The sequence below is a fragment of the Cupressus sempervirens genome, chromosome 6 (genome assembly GCF_028749045.1).
Source record: "Cupressus sempervirens isolate cs-2001-9-10 chromosome 6, ASM2874904v1, whole genome shotgun sequence".
Taxonomy (NCBI): domain Eukaryota; kingdom Viridiplantae; phylum Streptophyta; class Pinopsida; order Cupressales; family Cupressaceae; genus Cupressus; species Cupressus sempervirens.
In genome coordinates, this window is record NC_143123.1 from 639607197 (window position 1) to 639628722 (window position 21526).

Below are 21526 nucleotides of genomic sequence, written 5' to 3' on the forward strand. Positions count from 1 at the left end.
TCCCTTCCCTTCCCAAAGGGTGAGTGAAGTATTCACACCCATAAACAACATTCATATAAAAAAACAAAGGAAATAAGAGGCAAGAAATCAATGAAAAAAATCCTCATGTACATCACAATGCAACACAATGCAATCTACTTACAATATGAACTCACACTCCTTCACACTAATGAATGCAACACCATTATGCAAGTTTTCAAGAAAAATATATATGGGAAAGAAGTATGAACCTTGGTCCTATGCAATGGTCATGACAGTTGAAGAAGAGCTCCCTTTTACTTCCCTCCAAGACTCAAAAATCCTAAGTGTCTCTAAAGTTAGAGAGTGGGTAGGAAACCCATTAATTTGATCCCAAGTCCTCTAAAAGGGATCCCAAAACCCTCACTATCTAAAAATGGGCCTAACATAAGACTCCCTTACTTAAACCATTGTCTCCTTCTAAAATTATAGCTTTGACCAACTAGGAGAGTGTGGAAGAAGTCACATAACACTCCAATTCGAATTTCTTTGAAAGAAACCTATTTGGAGGGTCTCCTAAGCCATCTAAACCAACTTATGGTGAGATTTGGACCCCCAAACCATACTATTATCATGTGGGCACTATCTTTTCACCAAAATAACCAACTAGGACTACTTTTAGATCCCCAAAAGTCGCTAGGAAGTTGGAATTCGAATTTAAAATGGATGGATACCTTTCCTAAATTTTTTCCATGTGAGGTTAACTTGGGGTACTACATTGGGGTTAGGTTTGGGTTAGGTTTCTTCTTGCCAAAACCCTAAATAACATATCATCTACACATGGACAATACAAGTGTCAAGTGACACATTCAAATAAATTACAATTCACAATGACATGCCTCTAATTGCTCATGAAATTAAATATTCACACACATAAAAATTCATATTTACACAAAGAAAAACACATTACAACAAGGTTTTGAATCTTTCAAAGATTCAACCTTGGTTTAACTATATTCGCATTAGTTTGAGCCTTGATTCCTCAATTTAACTCTATGGTTAATTCCCTACACACTAAACTTGAGCATCAGTCATCCAAGGGAAGTCATATGAAAATACATGTATTATATGTGCATAACAATTGGATATTTTATAATTCCCATTAATTAGCATATCCACTTATCACATTTAACTTTCCTTTCTAATCATTTTCATAAGGAATATTCAAAACATTGTAATATCAAAATCTACATTTCAACATTAATCTCTATTTAACATAGTAAAATTAACATTCTAAGTATTAGCATAATCAATTTTCTATCATAGTAGTGAAACACCAAATCCCTAACCATCTAATCATTAAGCATGTGCAAGGTCCTAGTACATATCATAAGTTAAAATCCTAACATTGCAATTTAATATTTCAAGTATCTCTACAAATCAATTTAAATCAAAATATAGAAATACTAAAAACATGTATCACCAATCATTAAAACATATAAGTTAGGTTCTACAACATAAGTGAGTATTATCATAATGCAGTATTAAAATAACTTAACCATAAAAGATTCCTAGACCAGTGTGTCAAAACATCAAGTCATAAAATGTCCAAATGTGAATATGTCATTTATGTTATGATAGGTCGGGGTGATTCCTCATAATAGAAGTGTCTAACATGATCATGTGGGTCACTATTTCTATCATATTTTTCATACTTAGGAACCTCTATATCTCTAGGAAATAGTGTCATGTAAAGAATCCTATTGAAAGGAAGAGCATATATAGTTTTGACAAATGAGGTTTCAGGATTCTCCTCCATTTTCATAAGTGCGATTTTGTTTCATAATCATTGAAACTTTTTCTTAATAAGATCACTTTTGGGTGGCTTTTTCTTTTGTATAATACATTGAACATCAACATCATGTGGAATTCTCCAACCTTGACTTGTCATATATGTGAAATATTGATATCATTTTTCTCTAAAGACTTGAGCATAAGTTTTTAGAGGTATTCATCTTGTTGGAATTTTATGAAATCCTCACTATTAACTTCATTTTATACCTCACTTCCATGATGAAAATTTTGTGAGCACCTAGGTGGTGACACATACCTCTCAAAATGTGATATAGGAGTTCTCAGAGGCATATTTTTTTCCATTATTTCTAAAGAGTGTATGATTTACAAAAGAGTTTTTATAGGTAGCATTGGTATGTCATTTCTCAAAGTTATGTGCATGAGAATCTCCAAAGCCTTGGTTGTTGTGAGAAAAAATCTCCACATGCAGGTGAGATGACTCCCTAGTAGTCATTCATCCAACTTCCTTAAGTCTTTCCTTTTCTAGCCTAGCTTGTTCTTCCTTAAATAAAAAGATGTCTTCTAAGTGATGGTGTTTTTCCTTCTTGGTTCATAGTGAGAAATACATTGTTTCTATCTCTAGGAGTATTAAGGGGTGTATCAAAAGAACTACCTAAGTGGCTAAGAGGATTATACCAAGTGGCATATTTTTCATCCTCTTGTTTGTTACAAATAGGTTCTCCCTCAAAAGCTTTCTTATGTGGATGCCTAGTGAGAGTAGTTAGTTGTTCAAAACTAAATGAGGGATGGTTTCCTTGGAAAACTTGTGGCCTAGTCTGAACTAGCATGTACGAGTAAGTCTTTTAGCATGATAGGATTACACAGAGCCTTTTGAGAATTGGACTTATATAGTCAAGGTGTTTACTTGTCAAATAAATATAACAAAGAGAGTAGCTTGTCAAAAGTGCCCAAGAAATTTATGCCACAAGTGAATCAAGATGAGAATGGGGAAAGAATCCCAATATAAAATAGCCAAGGGAAGTGTTGTGATTCCATAATTCATGCCCTATTTTGATGATCAAAATGGGGACCCACTACTTTATATTTTGGCTTTATGGATCCCTAGTCTAGGATCTAAGTCCTTTTGATATTTTTCCTAGTGTCCTAGTTCATGTCTGGGTCCAAACTAGAGAACCCAATTGAAAAAAATCAAAGGTTTTAGATGGAGAATCTTTTGGTAAAATTAAAAGGTGCACTAGTACACCTAAATAGGTGTGCAAGTGCACCAAAATAATAAAGGAAGAAGAACATTTTGTGCTATGTAGTTGCATAGTTGTGCACCTACATAGTTCAAATATGCAGGGGAAGCCTATATATACCCCCTCTTTCCCATTTTCCACCTTTATTCTCATTATTTTTTGCCTCCTTTGATCTAGGAATTGTAGCTGTGCACCCACGAGGTGTGTCTCCTTATGCCCTACTCTACAAAGCAACAAAGTTAATATAAAACTCAAAAGTAGGTGTGCCTAGGTGCATTGATGTTCACCCACTTATGCATACATAAGAAAATTTAAAAAAATCAAAAAACTTAAACTAAATTGCATTCACATTAGTGCACTTGCCCAGGTTTGTTGATGCACACCCAATTTCATTTAAAAATACTAGAAAAAAAACTTTTAAAAGCCCCTAAATTTTTTTCCTTAACACAAGTTTTGATGGGTTGTGCATTAGCGCACCTCATGAGGTACACTGATACACAACACTATTTAAAATTGCAAAAAAAGAAATGGTTCATCATGCATACTTGTCAAGTGCACTAGGTGTACCAATTTTTTTGCAACTAGGGTAAAAATTAAGTTTTTGGTGTTTTTGGAGCATCTGGTTTTTAGGGATTTTTATCATGATAATCTAAGGCACCATTGATTTAATTTTTCTCCAATTTCAAACTAATGGATGTACTTATTTTGCAGATACAATGGCATCTTCCTCATCGTCCCTTGGCAAGAAAATGACACCAAAACTAGTAGTGTTCAAGTTTTAGGGTGTTCTAACAAAATCATAGTTTGAAGATGACAACTCAAAAATCTGAGATACTAATTTGGGACACATAGATTTGAGATAATTTTTAAAGATATGCAATGAACTGACGGAGAGATCCCATATGATCTCTACACTAATTTTATTAGGGCTCATCAATGTAGCATCACAACTAGTGTCAGCGAAATCTTCAGAACTTTAGAACTACTCATGACACTTGCAGAACATTTTGTTCCTAAGGAGATGGTAGTCAAGAGTATTATGGGAGAGATCATTCTAGATCTCTAACCTAAGAACATTGAGAAAGTGTTCAATCTCCCACAGGAAGATCAATTCATTAGGCTAATCTATGAGCATGTAGAGAGGATGTACTGAGAACATATTGAAGAGGCTTCTAAAATTATCCAGTCCTCTTACCTAATAGAGAAGACCCCTTTGGGAAAGAAAATTGGCAAAGTGGACATGACAAGAGGGTACATGAAAGAACACATTGGGTACTCAATCATACTCTTGGGTAGAGTAATGGGTTTTCCAATGGTCGAACACTTGAACATCTTCATGGTGCACTTTATTGAGACAATAAAGAAAGTAGAGATGCCACTGGACTGGGCTTCTACTCTTAGTCAAAATTTGTGTGAATAGTTGGTGGTGGTGAAGAACAACATGAAATTTTATATGGCTTCGTATTTGGTATACCAACTAACTATGAGAGAAACTAATTATCCAAGGCTCTAAAAAAGGGGTAGTATGCAGGATACCAACACATGGCCATATATTGTATACCCTCAGCTAGTGAAGAAAAAACTTTTAGAGAAAATAAAAGAATATAGAATTGTTAACGATGCTTTCATCTTCATAATAATCTGGTTCATAGAAGGGGATTATGAAAAGAGAATATCAGAAGAGGTAGTTGCACAAATATCATTGATCAAAGCTTATTACATTCAGTTCCATACATTTACATATTTGAGGGTGGTAGTTACAACCATTAACCCTAAGAAGCTCCCTAGATATCCTAGTGATAAATTGATTCTCCTAGAGATTTCCCAACAACTCTTGTCTACCTATGATAGAGTTAGAAAGAAACATAAAATATGTTGGACCTGGCCTATGACTATAGGAACTTTTTAGGTAGATCAGAGGCAAGATATCCCCTCTTTCAAATGTGAATGGGATTAGTATCCATTGGAAGATTATAATTCTTTGTGGCCATATTTTAACAATATTGGGAGAGTATAGTACTTGGTAGGCAAAACATTTCAACATGAGGAAGCCATAGAAGATCATTAGATGAATGCGATAAATTAATATGATGTCTGTATCAAGAATTATTGTAGGATGACTTTGTATTTGGTAGAGAAGGCCTTAAAAATAAAGATTCCATTGAAGACATTGCAATAGGACATAGAGGAGTTTCTTGATCCTTTGTTCAACATGGATATAATTGGTGAATGACCTATTATGAATGCCAAGATTGATAGAGAAGAAAAATTAGATATTAATCATAGGGAAAGGCACATCATCAAATTGACACAGGATTGGATCAAGAAACCATTCAAAATTGATCCAATTCCAGAAACATTAATCTTCCATGCCCAAGCCCATCCAACCAAAGGTAAAGGGAAAAAGGTCACCATCCCTACATTTACAACTCAGTCACCAGTAAGGCCAAAGATGGTGCACCAAATTGATAGGCTAGTTGATTATTATCAAGCTCAAAATGAGAAAGGAAAGGGTAAGAGGAAGAGGAATTCTCCTCAAGGAGTTGACCTAGAAGAGGGATAAATTTTGACACCTCCAAAACAAGGCGAGGAAAACATATAATGACTAAAAGATATAGAAGGTGCACAAACTCAAGGTGATCCCTAAATTTTGCTAGTTTCCCAAGTGTCATCAGAAATAGAAATAAAAATTGAGGTACAAGAGGTTCCCACCTTGACAAGTAGAGCAAGCCTCCCACTCAACACCTAAAAGAAGGGAAATTAAGACTCTGATGAAGAGGAGATAAAAGGTGATCAAGAAAATGATTCCTTTTCCATCTATCCCCAAACCCATTCCAAAAGAGGCAAAACAAGAGAGTGATGAGGATGAAGAGGATGATCTACCTTTGAGTCAAAGGGCTCAACTAGCTAGAGCCATAGAGTAGGAATAAAGGAGAAGTTCCAAAATCATACCACCATCTATCCCTAATGAACCCATGCATACCACTACATTAGAAGATGAAATGAAATAGTGGATATATGAGTAGGATATGGAGGGCACTGATATCTTTAAGATGTCAAATTTTGACTATATGCCTATGGTTATTGAGTTGGTTGGGGGCAAGATTAGAGACATGCCCACCAATCAACCTCAACATAAGGATTGGACTCAGATGCCCCTCAATTCATAAAGACCTAAGATAGTTCTAAAATCCTAGCTGCAAGTCATATTTTGTGTAGACAAGGGATTGACTACCCCTCTTCCTCCATGTATAGAAATTAAATAGGTCCAAGTAGAAAATGAAGAAGAGCCATGTCAAGTATCCACTAATGAAGTATTAGAAGAGAGGCAGATAAGTGAACAACCTCAACAAACTTCCTAGGACATAGAGGTGAGAACTATAGGCTCCACAAATACATAGACTACCCACATAGACCCCTCACAAAGGGAGAAGACTCTAGAAAGGAGTGATAAGGGGAAATATATAGCTAAGAAAAAACCTTCATCTTGTAGAGGTAAATCCTCAATGCAACATATTCATAGGTGGCTCAAAAAAGAAGAGATAAGAAACAAGAAGTAATAATTCACTGTTAAGTAGGAGGATAGGATGGAATTGATAGAAGTGCTAAGGAAGCCTAATTCACCTCCAAAGGATGCAAGAACATTAGATTTCATCATGAGTGATTAGAGCTAGGAATTTTTTTCTAATGTAGCTATCCCTCCTCTAGAATCAAATGTTGAAGGATTGACTCCAAGGGATTATCAGATCCAAGAATTTATGCTTGGCAAGTTGACCTTGGAAACTGCAAAGCTAATGGTTAAAATAAGGATGAAGGAGGTGTTCAAGAGCCTAGAATAGGATGGGGTAGAAATGATAACACTTCAGCAATAGAATGAGATCCTTAAGGGATATTTGAGTAAAGTTGTTCGCCATTGCTTCTAGTCTGCAAATTCTGAGTAGCCCACTTTGACCACTTGCCAAATGTGTCCTATTATTTGTCATTAGACCAAATCAAAGATTTATACTCTCCTTGTGATAGTGAACTAATGCCCCAACTTTTGTTTCCCCAAGTGTCAGTTTGCACAATTTTTGAAGCCAAATTCAAATGCATTTTATTATTTTCTAACATGTTTTGTTGCAAGCAATTCTAAGAGGGAAACTTTGATAGTCAATATCTTTTGATTGAGAATTCATCATGAGACAAGATTCAATAGGGTACAAGAATGTGGAAGAGAGAATTTGTATGTCTGATTTTAGAGCCTGATCAAGTGTTTTTGTTTGTTTTTAAAGCCAGCCAATAGGCCTTGTTTGCAGAAAATCATAGTTTACAGATAAGATGTAAAATGAGTTTTAATGATCAATTAGTGCTCAAAATTAATCCCAATCAATATCAAAAGTTTAGTAGATCAATTTGATAGTTCAATTGTTTGAAATTTTTTTTTAGTTGGACCTACCTTTGAGCATGACTAAATGGTATTAATATGATAAGGTATACTTGGAATTAATTTTTTCTAAATGGAAGAAATAAAAAAAGTAATCATCTTATTGAAATTGAACAAAAACTTGAAATTGAGGCAGTCAAAAGTGTCATAATTGAAAAAATTGAGCATACCACAAAAATTCATGGGATGAGAATCAATATTTGGTACATGATGCTTCTTACAATTGTTATGACATTCAAGGTCAAAACAACTGAGACAAGATACATGTCTAGAAGGTAGATGAAAGCTTTTAAGGACCTATGAAATATCCCTTTTCTAATTTTATATGATATTTAAAGCCTCTAATCAGATCTTTAAGATCAAACAACCAATCTTTCAAAGATCCACCAATTTCTCAATAAACCCCAAATCGAGTATGCCAAAAATAATGCCAAAAACTTCACAGCTTCACATATTATTAGTAAATTTAAAAGTGGAAATTTTTATAGAAATTTTAGCAGCATAAAAGCCTACAAAATGAAATTTTCAGATCTGTATAACATTTACACAACAACTCCCAAACGGAGGATAAAAACAATGCTCATCGGGCTCTCGAAAACAACATAGAATAGCCTGAAAACACCACAAAAACACTAATAATCTATCACAGAAGTATAATCACAACCAAATAAATATATTCAGCTCTATTTTAACATCTAAAATTCTTAAATACAGCAGCAACCCAAACTAATATGAAATACTCAACCGGAAACACCAAACTCTTACCAAAATACACCCAAAAAACCACAAATCTGCACTGTTTAGCACAAAGGCAAACTCTGCATGAGCATGCACATGGAATGGATTTAAAATCCCATCCTTAGCCTTCTTGGAAACCTGAAAAATCCTGTTCTTGGGTCTCCTTCTCCACAGGTTTGGCAGCCTCTGAAGAATAACAAAGAAATGAGCAAAAATCAAGTTCTGAAAATCAGCCCAAAATGCCTCCAAACCCCTTAAAAGAGGGCATAACCCTAACTCACATCCAAGAGGGGTTAATAAAAAATATTTTAATAATTTTCATTTATCATTCCATTAGCTTCCAAAGATTATCCCTTTTTTTTGAAACTTCACCTTTTTGGGCCTGCCTGCCTTAGCAAAGATTATTATTTTTAATTATTTGAAAAGGGGACATGACAAGTCCTCCCCTTCCAAATATTGCTTGTCCTCAAGAAATGGCTGAAAAATAAACCAATAAATCCACCTAGATCCCAAATGTAATCATGAACTATACTATTGTCAATTAACACAGGCTCCTGCAATATCCTCTGCAATATAACCAAGAGGAATCCATAATCAAACTGACAATTACTGCTCAACCAAACTCCAAAGTCACAACTTCCATAGTCAGAAACCCATGAGACACAAACTCATAGAATATCAAAACCTAAGTAAAGTGGACAAATCAAACTACCAACATAGTAAATACCATCAATGCATCCCACTGGCCTATACAGAATGTACAATCCAACTCTGCAACAATGGTGAATGCTCTCGAATGAAACTGTACCAAGTATGGAGAATCCACACACTGTACAACTCTTGTAGTCAACACAACTCTGCAAATGACCGGCCACTATCTCATAACCATAACTCCCATGCACCCCTGATGGTGAAAAGCCATCACAAGATAAACAGTAAGAAATGGAACCCAAACCAAATTTTCCTGCCATTAACTCCTCAGCACAAGGATCAAATGCTAACTGATGTACATACCCTGCAATATAATGTTGATAAAGAAAACCAACCTTAGTCAATAGCTCACCATGAACAAGTGATACAACCCACTGTGACTGATCACCAGCTAAGTTAGGAGATGTCATAGCCAAAGGAGTAAAATCAATAACAACACCACTGAAGCATCACTCCAAAACTTATGCTCTAAGTCATGTATTATCAAGCTGTAAACTATAGAACCTATCATCATGTCATGCCCATCATGACTCTCATCCCAAGGCGTCAAACTATCCCATAACTAATGATAAGCACTAGGAACCAAAGTACATCTCTGTATCATCATCTCATCAACATGGTCATCAAAGGTAAATTGATGAACATACCTCACAATGTAATGCTGATAGAATGCACCAATCTCAGTCAATGGCTCATACTGCAATCTAGATGTAACTAATTGCAATTGATCACTAACCAAGTTGAAACTGACTACTACCTCTGAAGAAATCACCAAGGGAGTAGTATTACTAGCAGGAACCATGCCAACTGATAGCTCACCAACATCACACATGGTATTTGATACAACATCTCTAGTCTCTGTGCCATTAGTACTAGAGGTCACCACCATGTTAGGCACACCACAACAATCTGCTGCAGCACCCAACTCAACTAAACCTAACTCTAATGGGGATGAACTCGATATGCCAATGTTAGTATCAAGAATGGATGCATCCCCATCTCCACTATCTTTGACAATCTCAACCATGGACATCCTCAGATCACCAGACACCATAGCTTGTGACTGTACAAAATCTAGTAAAGACTATAGTTGCTCTAACTCCATGGTCACCTTAGCCAAATGAAACTGTGACTCCTTGAAAGCCAACTGTGTACTCTCAAGAATCTTAAAAGTCACCTCAAGCTGCTGAGTAAGCTCACTCACCTCATCTTCCTTGGCCAACAATGCATCATATGCTGTACTGTCCCACTCCATCAGATAATCTCTGTCGGCTACCAACTGCATATAATCCTGTCTCAAAATCTAGATAGCCTCCCATAAAGAGTGGAACTCTATCAAGGAAAGATAACTGCCTCCTTGCTCATCACTAGTAGGAGAACCCCATCCATAAACTGCTAACAATTGACGAGCATCATCAAAATATTGGCAAGCGATAGCAATGTCTCACTCACTAACTCTCAACTGACTAGACACATGATGGCATTGGCTAGACTGTATCCTACAAACCTCCTCCGACACACTATCTAAAGGAGCATCCTCAAGGTTACTGGTCTCTAGAATATTACCATCCATATCATGTGAATCGATTCCAAAGCTCATATCAACAAATGGAGTATCAAAAACTGTAGCACTGCTGTCCAACTCCTTTGTACCCAAGGAAACTAAGTCTTCAAAACTGCCCACTGCATCCTCCTGGATGTCGTTAATGCCAATATGATCCTGGGACTCATCTATACACACTGCCAAATATGAAAGATCATCAACACATTCCAGCAAGTATGGTCGACTTGATATATGAAAAAAGCCCAACACCGGTGTATAAAAACTAATACCAACATCAGACAAGCTGCTATCACAAGAAAAGACAACACCATGAAATCTGCTAATCAAATCCATGATAGCACCCAAACAAACACTGCTACCAAAAAGTGTTAAAGATCTCCAGTCAACTAAATCCCAAATGCCAATATAACAATCTCGAGTCCATATCTCTAAACTAGAATCAGCTGGTAACTCAAGAAAAATCCTCACTTGAGTAATATGACCAATACCAACTAACTCCACATACCTGTCATGATGAGATAATGAAGTCACAATACTGTCTTTGTTCACTTTCAGCTGGCTGGACAAATCATGTGAAGTACTACCAGCCTCAACCTCATGTGTCGAAGCATCTAACTGTGCCTGGTACTCTTTCTCAGCAAAGTCATGAATGCTCAATGTCTGCTCATCTCTACCAGGTATCTCACCATCATGCACAACAACATCCTCATAATCATCATCTGAACCCACTATGCTGTAGTCACTACCTGTTGTAACTATACCATCCTAAATACTTATGACATCACCCTTTGATGACCTATATACAATTGTCTCAATTTGAGTATCAAGTTGACCATTACTATCAATATGCGTAATATCCTTTCTCACTACCTCCTATGACGGAGTAGAATCTGAGACCTCAGCCTGGCTATAAGCTAGTTTCTCAAACTCCTCATGTAAGTTCTTGGTAATTGTGTCATCTGCCCTATGAGAAAATCTGCCAAATAGAAATCCAGTCAACTTATCCACCTTAGCTAGGTTGGACAACATGTCATTCATTATACGGTGGTGCTCAACCAACTGTTTAGACATGTCATGGCTTATTTTCCTAAGTTTATCTCGAATGTCTAAATAACCATCCTTTTTATTGTTCTGACTCTGGATATCAATTGTCCAAGATCGTGTCCTCTGAGACATTGTACTATACCTGTCCATTCTGGATAAAGTAGAGTGTAACCCCAATAGTTTATAACTTTTTCAAACACCAAGAACTAACATGCAATTGATTAGAAGTAGCATGCAACCATAGATTTTGACATGCAGCTGATTAGAAGCAACATGCAACCACCAAATTCACCAAGAACTAACATGCAAATGATTAGAAGTAGCATGCAACCATAGATTTTGACATGCAACTGATTAGAAGAAACATGGAACCACCAAATTCACCAAGAACTAACATGCAAATGATTAGAAGTAGCATGCAATCATAAATTTTGACATGCAAGATTTGGGTAGTTGTCAAAACTGACATGCAAACTTCTACAAACCCTCAGGCTGGCAAGATCATAGCTCTGATACCACTGAAATGTCCTTTTTCTGATTTTATATGATATTTCAAGCCTCTAATCAGATTTTTAAGATCAAACAACCAATCTTTCAAAGATCCACCAATTTCTCAATAAACCCCAAATTGGGTATGCTGAAAATAGTGCCAAAAACTTCACAGCTTCACATATTATTAGTAAATCTGAAAGTGGAGATTTTTATAAAAATTTCAGCAGCATAATAGCCTAAAAAATGACATTTTCAGATCTGTATAACATTTACACAATAGCTCCCAAACGGAGGATAAAAATAATGCTCATCGGGCTCCCAAAAACAACATAGAATAGCCTGAAAACACCACAAAAACACTAATAATCTGTCATAGAAGTATAATCACGACCAAATACATATATTCAACTTTATTTTAATATCTAAAAGTCTAAAATACAGCAGAAACCAAAACTGATATGAAATACTCAACCGGAAACACCAAACTCTTACAAAAACACACCCGAAAAACCACAAATCTGCACTGTTCAGCACAAAGGCAAACTCTGCATGAGCATGCACATGGAATGGCTTCAAACTCCCATCCTTAGAATTCTTGGAAACCTGCAAACTCCCATTCTTGGGTCTCCTTCTCCATAGGTTTGGTAGCCTTTGAAGAATAATAAAGAAATGAGCAAAAATCAAGTTTTGGAAATCAGCCCAAAATGCCTCCAAACCCCTTAAAAGAGGGCATAACCCTAACTCACGTCCAAGAGGGGTTAATAAAACATATTTTAATAATAATTTTAATTTATCAGTCCATTAGCTTCCAAAGATTATCCCCTTTTTCCGAAACTTCACCTTTTTGGGCCTGCCTGCCTTAGCAAAGATTATTATTTTTAATTATTTGAAAAGGGAACATGACAACCTCTCTACACACTATGATGATATAGTACGTAATGCAAGTAGTAGGGTTATTGAATTCCTTTGTGGGGAAGATGGTATGGACCCTATTCATATGGAAGGAAATGATGGCACTCCCATAAACCTAGAAAGACTAGAAATGGATGACCTGCAGACATAAAAATATTACAAATTGAAGATTGCACTATTAGATTTTTTCAAAAGTGTGCTAATTCTATTAGAAAAACTAGATTTACATTGTTCTAGAAAGAATAGCAGTAGAGATATCTAGATTAATAGCACATTAATTTGAGGTGTTCATTGAAACATGCATTAAACACTACCATTTAAAAAATGGAAGCTGAAGTTATAGTTGGGGCTATTGGAGCCCAAAGTATTGGGGAACTTAGCACACAAATGACTTTAAAGACTTTTCACTTGGCTTTAGTGACAAGTATGAATATCACTTTGGGAGTTCCTTAGATCAAGGAGATTATAAATGCTACAAAGAATATAAGTACACCTATTATAGAAGTAAAGTTCAAATGTGAAAGTGATGTAAAAGTCACACACATCGTAAAAGGTCGAATTGAGAAAACTATACTTGGCGAGGTTGCTAAGAGTATAAAGATAGTATTAAGGTCTGGACATACATTTCTGTATATTAAGATAAATATGAAGAGAATCAACTCTTTTCAATTTGATATTAATGCATCTAAAGTGGCTAAATCTATGTTGTGAGCTCCAAAACTAAAAATAAAGTAGCAAATTTTGATTTGAGTGAAAGTTAGCATCTTTGGATACATGATCACAAGAAGCATTCTTGGATGGGAGTAGTATCAAAAATATTAAAATTTATTGTTGATGCCAAGGTAGGAGTGGATATGGAGGATACATTGGATGCATATAGAGAGACAAAGGATGTGCTTAGGTTTGGGGACTATCCAGACAACATGATTGTGGGCCCTCTCAACATGTTTGGCTCATTGAATATCAAGAGCTTCTTTAAGAGTGTGGAGTATGAAGCAGAAATGTTGGTTACATCCCTTTAAGAGAAGCTAAAGAGAGTAGATCGGGTGCTTAGTAGAGATCAAGAGCAAAAGTGCATAGAGAAGTTGGTTAAAGACATCAATGATTTGGATGAAGAAATTTTCAAGACACCCTTGATCATAAATGATGAATGCTCTCATTACAAATTAGAGGAGTTGAGAAAAATGCTTCGCTCATTGGTGGGCTATGAAACTGTTTCAAGTATTTTATATGTTCAAGAATGTGCTAACATGAGGAATTTGTGGCATGAAAGAGGGAGACATTGAGCCAACAAAGGAGATTAACTTGAAGTTTAGGACCATGTTGCAGAGTGAGGAGGTGGCGTCGAAGTCTAAAAGTGCCAGGAAGAAGGCCACAATAGGAAAAGAAAGAAATCCATGTCCTTGGTAGTAGTATGAAGTATACAAAATCTACCCACATCCACACATAAGGAAGAGTAGGTTTGGGAAGGTTGCTAGAGAAGAATGGATGTCCAAAAAGTTGGAGAAACCATTTGGAATGTTAGAGGGAATAGATCCCTTAGAGAAGCGATATACAGAGCCCTCAAAGCATACATAGAGGATGAAAAAAGTAAAAATGGTCATAACCATTTATCCCACATTTCTTGTGTAGGGATAACTTGCGATATTTAAATACTATTACACACCCATACATAGTGTCTCAAAGGATGCAACCTTTTAAGAGGGAGATTTGCATGGTTTGGGGCCCATGGTTGGCTAGAAGGAAGAAAATTTTGAATGCCAAAGATGATGATGTGATCACTGATGTGGAACTCTGACTAGTCAAATCATGACATGTGGAAGCTTACAAATGAACTAGTGGTTGACACATGGTGATGAAATTCTATCCTAATGCAAGATTCAAGGTGTTGACATGGCATGGGAGACATGTGTTGTAAAGGTGCTTCCTCGCTTGTACAGTCAACACCCTGCTAACTGTAATGTAGGGAAGCACTTAGCTGGTACATGTTAGCAGGCCCCAGTCAGAGATGATGTGGCAAGCTCTAATAGAGTAATGAGGTGGAAATACACATGGACATGAGAGAAAAATCAAACATTAACACAAGGCATCCATGGATGAATCACAATAAGCTCAAGATGAATGCATAGGATTACACCACATGGTGAATCCAATGGTGGGCACATTATCACTCTACAAAGTTGTGAGAAAGATAGGAAAAGTGGTAAAGTGCTTGGGTGCCACTTGGTAGTAGGCCCAGGTGAAAGGTGACATGGTGGGGGCCGATCAACATGGTGACATGGAGGTGATCTGGTAGTTTGAGGGCGAATAAGGAGGTGACACATGGAAACCACATGTCATCCCATCACAAGGTGACACATGGTGCCTGGTGGATGGTGTCATGGTAGATGCCAACCAATGACATATTACCACATGACAAAAAGTCAAACCATGGGTTGACCTGAAGTGCATGGGTAGGGCCACAAATGGAAAATGATTAAAAAATTGATTTTAAATGTTTTATCAAAAGGTGCACGTATAGAAATTTTAAGTTGAAAAATGATATGTTCTAAAGTTTTAACTTTAGAATTTTTTTAATTTTTCAAACATATAAAAGTGCAGACAAAGAGCCATAGCAGGGGTGTTCATTTTTTGAACTAAGATTTTGAGAGTTCTTGATAGGCAAATATGGACATATTATATATCATCGAAACCGAGAGAAGATAAAATTTATGATTCTAAATTTTTTTTTGCATGAGAAGATGTCTATTTAGGTTATTTGAGGTTTTTTTCTAGATTCTCAACTTGCAACCACATTCAAGTACCAAAGTTCAAAACTAATTTCTAGCAGGGTAATGAGCTGAGTGCGGGTAAAAGGTAGTAAAAATGTAGTTAGGGTTGAGTTTGGTCACCTTCAAGTTAGTTAAATGGGGATTTCATCAGCATTTCATGATGCTTTCAGATATTTTGGCAAACATAATGGTTTTCATCATTGAATAGGAGATATTTCAAGTTTGTTACAAGATAATGATGAAACCCAAATTAGATATCATTGGTAGAGAGATGAGGGATGTTCTAAAATAATAAAGAATGAAATTTCATGTGGACATACATCATCTTTAGATTAGATCTAGGAATTCATTCCTTGTCTATATCTTCTTCTTTCTCATCCATTGTAAGGGTTGGAAATTTTTAGTATGAGATCATGTTATTCGATCCAAAACTATGAACACCATTATTCTTCAACATATTTCTCTTGTGTGAACAATAGTAGTGAAGATAATATAGCTAGTTCTAATCTGTTAGGTGTCTTTATATTTTAATTTCATGCATCTAAATGTATAGTTTCAAATAAATGAATACAAATGAGAAAGAATTTCTTTAGTTTCATTTTGATTCTCATCTCATGTCTCTGTAATCTATAGTCTTATGTGGTCTAGGGATAAAGAACTGAGACCCATTTGCATCCCCTTATGGTTGTATGTTTGCTATTGAAACAAAGGGCCAAGTAAATGCTTTATATATTTGATAGGGTTGTTGGTTAATTTGAGAAGGATACTTCATACGAATTAGGTCTTTATGAACACTGATGTTTGATTCACAAAGTGATTAGATACAATATTTCATTGATATCATAGATATATGTGTTTGATTCATGGAATTGCCTAATATATAAGGCACTAATTAGCTATAGGATCATTTGTTCTTGCTATTGCATATCTGGGGTTTTTTCTGATATTCAACATCATTAATCAAATGTATTTCCCTTTCATGTTGAAGAGCTAAAAAGGATGCCCTCACTCAGCTTGTGAATTTCATAGAGTTGCAATTTTCTATTGCACATCTTTGTTATTGCATAAGTATAAGAGATTAAAGGTTTTATTTGATTTTTTAGATTCAGGAATATGTTTTAGTATGGGTACCATATAAATTGAATTTGAGGTCCACTTGCCTAGGTTTTTCAAAGCCTAAAGTAGAAGAAGGGTCAAGGCTTATAGTTGGCCTGGTGTTTGAAATGGTATGTTGAAAATGGGAGTTAGCTGCCCTTAGATGTATCTTGTTCTCGTCGGGGTAATTTGGAACTGTCTTTGTTTCAAAACACCAATGAAATGGTGACTCCACTGGCGAGATAAGATGGCAATACACCTTGTTAAAGGATAAGATCCTTTGGTGTGAATTGAATATCTCAGTAATATTTTTCAATATGGTTTTTCTCATCTAAGTCACCAACAAAATGGTGACTCTATTGGGGAAGTATTGAATCTGAAAGAGAGATTTAGTACAATTGAAAGAAAGGCATGTGCAAAGCTTTCTACAACAATAAGGTTATGAAGTGTTTTCCATATCCTTGCTAAATATTCATGTCCCTAGTGATGTTTTATCCATTTACAATAGTAACTTTGAGGTTGACTGTAAGTTGTGTTGTTAAGAGTGTTCATCTTCAATCATTTCAACCAGAACTTTTTTTTCAAAGTGCTGTTGTAAAATTAGAGTCAAGAATGAACATAAGTTTGTGTTCCATTTTCCAAGTTTGTAAATCTACAAGAGTGTTTTTATGAGCATTTCTCCTACATTTGAAGGTCTAATTTAGATTTTTCAAGTGAGAAATTATGTTTTATTTCTCATAAAATATGAGTGGTGACTCTCAGTCTCTGTACCAGTTTGTTCCTAGTTGATTTTAATGCAAAATTTGGAAGGACTTTTAGTTGTATGGGATGATTTCAAGAGTTTAGTAGTATCTTGAAAAGGAAATTTTAAATTCTCGATAAATTTTGGAAGTGTTGTTTGCAATCTACTATTATAAAAAAGTGAAATATAAAAAGTAAATCATAGCAGTGATTTCTTCATCCTCTCTCAAGGAGGTGGCGACTCTAAAAAGTTTGATCAGTGGTGTGAAGGCATTTCAATTTTGCACCTATGATAAAACAACAGATCAAAGTTCAACATCAACACTTGAGGTATTTTAATTTTCATGTCTGTCTTTCATGGAAGTCAAGTATTTAAAAAGGTTACCTCTATTCAATGATTTTAGCACTAGAAGAAAGAGATAGAAGTTTGATTTTCAAGATGGAATCAGATCTAAAATCCAAGATTAGTTTGCCAAGTTCTGAAAGTTTAGAAATTGTGGCTAACAACATTGCTATGTTGCATAGATTTATCTATAATAAGATTGTTAGTGTTATAATAATTGAAGTAGGAAGTACTCAAGGTTTAAATGCCAAAAAATGTTATCTAAATGTTAAATCAATAATCAACAAGATGTGTTTTCATGTTAGACCTAAGGAATCTTATTTGCCTAGTATTTTCCTTGATGTTTTAGTGCTTGATTCAATTAATTGGCCAGCACCTATAAGATTGCAAAGGTTTTTGCAAGTTGAAAGATTCATTAAGGAGATGGAAAGTGATAATTATAGAGTTCATGATATATCTCCTAATGATAATAATGGATGTGATGAAGGTCAAGGTAGAAATGAATGTAATGAATTCATAGAGAGAGATGATTTGTCTTCCAAATGTGAAGAGGTAGATTCAAATGTTAATGGATCAGGTAATTGCAATTAGCATAAGGAAGATGGATATGAAAGTGAAAGTAAAATTTGTTATAGTGAATATGAAGTTGAAGAAAGTTATATCAACAATGGAGGTAGTGCTTGCCATGATAAGAATGATTATTATAATAATGTTGATTTTCCAAATTGTTATACTAGTGATTTTTCTATTGTGAACTCTTCATGTCATTCAGATAATAGTCATAGCTAGGAGAAGATTTGTGAGGCAGTCTTCTTGAGCCCTGATTAAATTTAAGCTTTTTTGGCTCGTGATTTTGAAAGGCATGTAAGTGTTTCTAAGGATGCTCATATTTTACTTCATAATGTTTCTTCCTTTAGCCAAGTTACTTCCCCAAAGTTTTATATGGAAAGAGATGGAGAATCAAAACAATCTTTATCAAATTTTGGAGGTGTATATGACAATACCTCAAATGTCTTTGCACATGACAACTTTTTGGATGCAAGGGATGTTAGTGAAGGAAGGTTTGATAATATTTTAGATTCTTCTCATGCTGATTTTTCTAAAATATGTTTTGATGTTTCATGTGATGATGAGGAAAATAATAAAAGTTGTCAATCTGAATATGGATTTTCTTTATGTGCTGATAATTCTTGCATAGATAAGTTCAAGGTTCATTCTGACATTTTGTTAGATGAAGAAAATGATTGTGATCAACATAGTTCAGATCAACACTTTCAAAATAATTTTTCATACTTGGTGACTAATCAGTTTTTTTAGTGTGAAGAGGTTTTAGTGGAAAATAAATCTGGTTCAATGTATAACATGGTTACAAGTAGGAAACAATCAGATTTAACATACTCTTTACATCCAATTACACAAGGTGAGTTGCAAGGTTTTGACATATGCAACTTGTTGAACAAAGTAGAAAATGAATCATTTGTGTTTTTGATTGAAAGCATGCATCAGTCACATGTGGATGATTTTTTTCAGAATGATTCTAATTTACATGTGCATGCTTATCTATTTTCTCATAGTAAGCATGATATAGAGTTTAATGCTGATTTTTACATGCACTATGATAATGAAGGAGGTTATCTTGTTTTGCCAAATGAGCTAACCGATAATGTTAATTATATTGGTGAAACTAACAAAAGAGATCTTTTCAGCTTACCCCATGAAAGTGTAGATGAAAATCAGATTTATGACAGAGGTAAGAAGTTTTGACAAGTTTTAGTGGCCTGGGGCTATTGTTTGTACATAGTAGAAGTAGTTGTTTTTATTTTTAATAAAGTTGTTCGAGAGGAGTTTTTGCTGTCAAGTGTGTGGTCTGCTTATTCTAGAGATCTAAATCCTTGCCATGCCTACAAGGGACATGCATTCCTAGATAGAGCCACTATTGGGACTCAAAATTGAAGCCCTGATTTTGAGTACCATTGTGAAAATCAAGCCTTATAAGTGCTTTTTAATGCATGTGTACTCGGCTATCCATTTGAGCCCTAGGAGATGTTTAATGTTTTTAACACCTTGCATTCACTATATCCACTCATCTCATAAAGATAAATTTCCATTCTGAGTCATTCTGTGAAGTCCCATTTTGAGCAATGTCCAAATCTGCATTTTTGCCCAAGTGTCAAACAACGATAGGAGACTATGTTTGCAATTGAATATCTTGCACCTAGTAATGTTTCATGATTCACCACTTTGGGAGTGTTTAGTGTCTATACCAAAGATGTTATTTTTTAGATTTTGAGTCATTTTGAATCTATTTGGCTAGGTTTTGAATCCCTCAAAGTTGGTCATTTATTGTTGTCATGCTGATGTAAATTGTTCAAAATTATAGGAAGCCTTGTTTGACTTGTTATTAATTTGACCTAGTTGATCAAAATGAGAAAATTCCTATTGCATTTCATCCTAGAGGTTAGAGACTTGCTATGTTTCAATTTTGAGCTTATGACAAATCCATTTGATCAGTTTTCAAACACAATTCCAAATACAATTTGTAACTTTTTACTAGAGTCAATAGATGTAGATTGGTTGGTACACCTATTCATGATGTCATAACTAAAAATTTGTGATAGGTGAGATTGAATGTATTGTACCACTATATACCACTTTCCTAGGTCCATTCCATTTGGAAAAAATGTTTTTTTGCCATTGCTTCCAATCTGCAAATTCTAAGTAGCTCACTTTGGCCACTCTCCAAATGTGTGTTATTATTCATCATGATTCCAAATCACATATTATACTCTCCTCATGATAGTGAACTAATGCCCTAGTTTTTGTTTCCCCAAGTATTAGTTTGCCCAATTTTCAAAGCCAAATCCGAACGCATTTTATTATTTTTTGACATGTTTTGTGGTAGGAAATTCTAAGAGGGAAAATTTGATAGTCAATATCTTTTGATTGAGAATTTTTCATGAGACATGATTCTACAGAGTGCAAGAATGTGGATGAGAGAATCAGTGTATCTAATTTTAGAGCCTGGTCAAGTGTTTTTGTTTAGTTTTTAAAGCCAACCAATAGGCCCTATTTATAGAAAATCAAAGTTTGCAGATAAGATGTGAAATGAGTTCTAATGATCAATTAGTGCTCAAAATTAATCCTAGTCAGTATCAGATGTTCAGTAGATCAATTTGATAGTTCAATTGTTTGAAAATAATTTTTTTATAGTTGGACTTGCCTTTGTACTCAACTAAATGCTATCAGAATGATAAGGTATATTGGGAATTAGTTTTTTCTAAATGGAAGAAATACAAAAAGTAATCATGTTATTGAAATTGAACAAACACTCAAAATAGAGGCAACTAGAAGTTTCATAATTGAACAAATTGAGTATACCAAGAAAATTCATGGGATGAGCATCGATATTTGATACACGATGCTTCTTATACATGTTATGAAATTCAAGGTCAAAATAGATGAGATAAGATACATGTCTAGAAGGTAGATGAAATCTTTGGAGGACCTCTCTACACACTATGATGGTACAGTACATAATGCAAGTGGTGGGGTTGTTTAATTTCTTTATGGGGAAGATGGTATGGACCCTATTAATATGGAAGGAAACGATGGTACTCCCATGAACCTAGAAAGACAAGAAATGGATGACCTGTAGATAGAAAATTTTTACAAATTCAAGAT